The sequence below is a fragment of the Protomyctophum parallelum genome (assembly GCF_964188405.1).
Source record: "Protomyctophum parallelum genome assembly, chromosome: 11".
Classification (NCBI taxonomy): domain Eukaryota; kingdom Metazoa; phylum Chordata; class Actinopteri; order Myctophiformes; family Myctophidae; genus Protomyctophum; species Protomyctophum parallelum.
Window position 1 is genome coordinate 51,986,859 of NC_139707.1, and position 4,299 is coordinate 51,991,157.

Sequence of the window (4,299 nt, forward strand, 5' to 3'; positions counted from 1 at the left end):
CTCCTCCTCCTTCTCCTCCTCCCCCTCTTCCTCCTCCCCCTCTTCCTCCTCCCCCTCCTCCTCCTCCTCCTGCCACAGACAGGAGCAGGTTCATTAAATTGATCACGCCACGAGATGCAACAGATGGTCAACTGAAACAGAGATACACCTCCTCCTCCTCCTCATCTGTCAGAGATACTCCTCCACCTCCTCCTCTCCTCCATATGAGATACACCACCTCCTCTCCTCTCCTCCATTTCTCCTCCTCCCCTCCTCTCCTCTCCTCCATTTCTCCTCCTCCTCCCCTCCTCTCCACTCCTCTCCTCCATTTCTCCTCCTCTCCTCTCCTCTGACGTGATTTAGAAATATAAAGATTTCGACAGCAGAACAAAGCTTTTTTTTTTTTTTTTTTGTACCGCGGAATGTGTGTTTATGACAGCATAGGTTGCCAAAGTGTGTGTGTGTGTGTGTGTGTGTGTGTGTGTGTGTGTGTGTGTGTGTGTGTGTGTGTGTGCGCGTGTGCGTGTCTGTGCGCGTGCCGGTCCCAAGTAGCATTTTGTTATAAGAAAAACAAGTCCTGAAAACATTTCCAAACTTTGTGTTCATAAAATATCATAAATCGTCGAAACAACTTTGGAAACTTTTCCTCATTCCACAAGCAGCATTATCATAATTATTATTATTATGTTTTAAGTTATAGCGCCTTGTTAAAGGTCACAGATCAAGGATGACGATAAAAACATAAAAAAATAGTGTTAGTGTAAAGATTACTTTGTTGTCGTCGGGTTAAGATTTTGTCTCCAATTCCATGCTTTTTGGCATCAACGATCAAAAATAGCAATTCTTCTACATTCTCTAGTCTCATAGAGTAGACTTCTTGAGACCCCGGGTCCATTTGGTTTAATTTTTACGCTCGAGTTAACCCATTTTGGGCGGGAACCCCTTTTGGTATTAGCGTTATAATGCTTTAGCTTTTTGAAAAATCGAAGAACGACTGACATAGAAACGTAGCTTTTTCAGAAAACTGTCAGGATGTAGAAGACATTTTTTAGAATCTGATCTCAGGTCAGAATGGGTTAAAGATCTAATAGGGGTCCATTTGGTTACCAAAGCTCCCATCATTCAGCTGCATGGGGACCACCTGGAACCCCCTCAAGGACCACCTGGGGTCCTCGGACCACCGTTTGAAAACCACTTATTTAGGTGAACTGGTATTTATATAAAACTACTCTACCAACTGGTATTTATATAAAACTACTCTACCAACTGGCATTTATATAAAACTACTCTACCAACTGGCATTTATATAAAACTACTCTACCAACTGGCATTTATATAAAACTACTCTACCAACTGGTATTTATATAAAACTACTCTACCAACTGGTATTTATATAAAACTACTCTACCAACTGGCATTTATATAAAACTACTCTAACAACTGGTATTTATATAAAACTACTCTACCAACTGGCATTTATATAAAACTACTCTACCAACTGGCATTTATATAAAACTACTCTACCAACTGGCATTTATATAAAACTACTCTACCAACTGGCATTTATATAAAACTACTCTACCAACTGGCATTTATATAAAACTACTCTACCAACTGGTATTTTTATCGAAGGGGAAATTTAGCCAGGATTAATGTATAGATTTATCGTGCATTGCCAAAAGGGTTTCCCCCCCCCCCCGTTTTTCAACCCTTATTTTGAAGAGCCAAATATCCGTAACCAGATGTTACGATGCCGTAGCGCTGTGTGTGGTGTCTTGACCGGTTGTTGTTCCCTTTCCCCCGACCGCGAGCATCACAGCGCCTCCTACAGGCCGTTGGGGAAAAAAACGACATCCGTTGCGCCGGTTTGGAGATACAGGACGTTGAAAGCAGCACGTAGAGTGCACGTGGATGCGCGCGCATCTTCAAAATGGCCGCCGATGGCCACTTTAGCACTGGGATGCTAACGAGAAACGGCTGTCGATGCGATCCGATCAAAACATGGATTAAAGAATAGTAAAAGGCTTTGGAAACGTAGTCTCTACGCTGTTGGCGGGCTGCCAGGACTAATTTTTAACCCTTTCTGGGCGGGAGCCCCATTCGGTGTGTTAAACGTTATAGCTATTGAAGAAATAGCAGCGGCTACGAGCTTGTAGGTCTGCTGTTTTCTGAAAAACCTTGAAAATGTGGCGCAAATCTTTGAATATAATTATATCGTTGCTTCTCGGTGGGGGGTCCTTGAGAACCACTGACAGAAACATGAGTTGTTGTTTTTTTTTGTCAGAAAACCCGTCGGGGTTTAAAAAACATTCTGTAGAACCATCCTCAGGTCTGAATGGGTTAATCTGTGGTTCTGGCGGTTAATTAATTAATAATTCACTGAAGTAAATTAACGAGTTAATTAATAATCCACAGAAGTTTCCAAACTTGTGCTGTAGTTTTTATAGCAGCCTGCCCTGTACACACACACGCGCACACCCTATGGGTACGCGCACACCCTATGGGTACACACACACACACACGCACACACTCACACGTACGTGCGCGGTCCGTGTCCTCTACTTACGATGAGTGTTAAACTGACATCCCCCCCCCCTATAATAACTGGATTTGGAGATAAATGTGTTTTTATACTGTAATTAGTGACTGATTTATTTGATGGCTTAAAAAGTGCTGGAAGTAGCATTTAATTTCTATCCTTGTTCCTTTTTCTTCCTTTCTTGTGTCTATTTCATAAAGTTATGGTTATTTCATAAAGTTATGGTCATTGTATTATTTTATATCAAGAATAAATTCTTGCTGGAATCATGAGTTTATTATATTTGAGACGAACTGACTCTTTTTTTTCTCTCTCTTCTCTTTAATTTGTATCAGCTTTATTTTATTTTCTGTTTTCAGACACAAAACAAAAATCTAATGAGAGAAAACAGTTGATGCAAAAAAAAATGTTTACAGTCATTGATTCATTCATTCATTCATTCATTGATTTATTTGTATCAGATAAAGACATGCATGCACTTATTATTATTATTATTAAAGCTTTGTGTTTCCTACAGAACTTAAAGACTCAGTCATTGGGGTGTGTGTGTGTGTGTGTGTGTGTGTCCGTCACCAGCTGTGTTGTTTTTGGCAGCAAATTTCTATTTTAGTTTAGTCATAGTCTTTGGACTGTAACTTAATTTAGTTTTTGTCATATTTTAGTCACCTGGAATGTCTTAGTGTTAGTCTAGTTTTAGTCGACTAAATGTCATGAGGTTTTAGTCGATTAAATCTACAGGTGATTTAGTCGACTAAAATGTATTTTTGTAATGAGTGTTTTTACACTGCGACGCGTTGTGAGCTTGTAGATCGGCTATTTTCAGCATGCGACCAAGTGTAAAATGACTTATACTGGATCTCTTGTCCACTAGTCCCTTCCTAACATTTTAGTCTAGTTTTTATTTGTTGACGAAATTGTCAGTATATTGTCAGTATTCGTCAGTGGAAAAAGGTAGTCGACGAACATTTTTCGTCTTAGTTTTAGTCGACGAAAACAACACTGGTTACCAGCTAATCTCGTTAACCCGGTTGAACACACTACCTGGATGCCATAGATCAGGTGTGCCCAAAAGGTAGATCACATGACCATAAAGAATATTTAATGTTTAAAAAAAAAAAATGGTATCTGCCACTCGGTGAAAGGACCTGTCGGTTCAAATTGACCTCGCAATATTTTGTTTTCAAGTGTTGTGCACAAAAATGTCGGTAGCATTACAGATTAAAACCCTACTATAGTCCATTTCTCCTCCCGCTCCATTTCACATTCCAAGTGCGTTCGTCTTCTATGTAACTCCAGCTCCGCTATATTCCAAAGCCCCCTCGGGTACATATTTAAACTATTTTCAGCAATGGTATAATATCATTATTTTGGTGGGTAGATTTTGTTGAGCTGGTCATTTGGAAAATAGCTCTCAAGTCAAAAAAGTCTGGGCACCGCTGCCATAGATGAACCTCTTATAGCGCCACCAAGTTTTATATATAGTGGTTGCAACTGTATTGATTCATTGCCCGAGTCCCGTGGTGGGAGTTCTGCTCTGGTTTTGGTGAACTATTAAGTAGTTCTGGTCATTTTGTGGGGGTCACAGGGGGCCACGCAGTAAAAGTAAATTAATTCACAAAACTAACGTCATTTGTATTGTTGACCTATTTCTAAAATACTAGTGCAACCTTCGTTCAACTTTGACCCCTCTACCATAGTTTTTGGCAAGTATTTCATACAACTTAAGTTCAAAGAATCTGAACAATCCCTTTAATAATAATAGTTCAGCAGCTGTTAAGGTT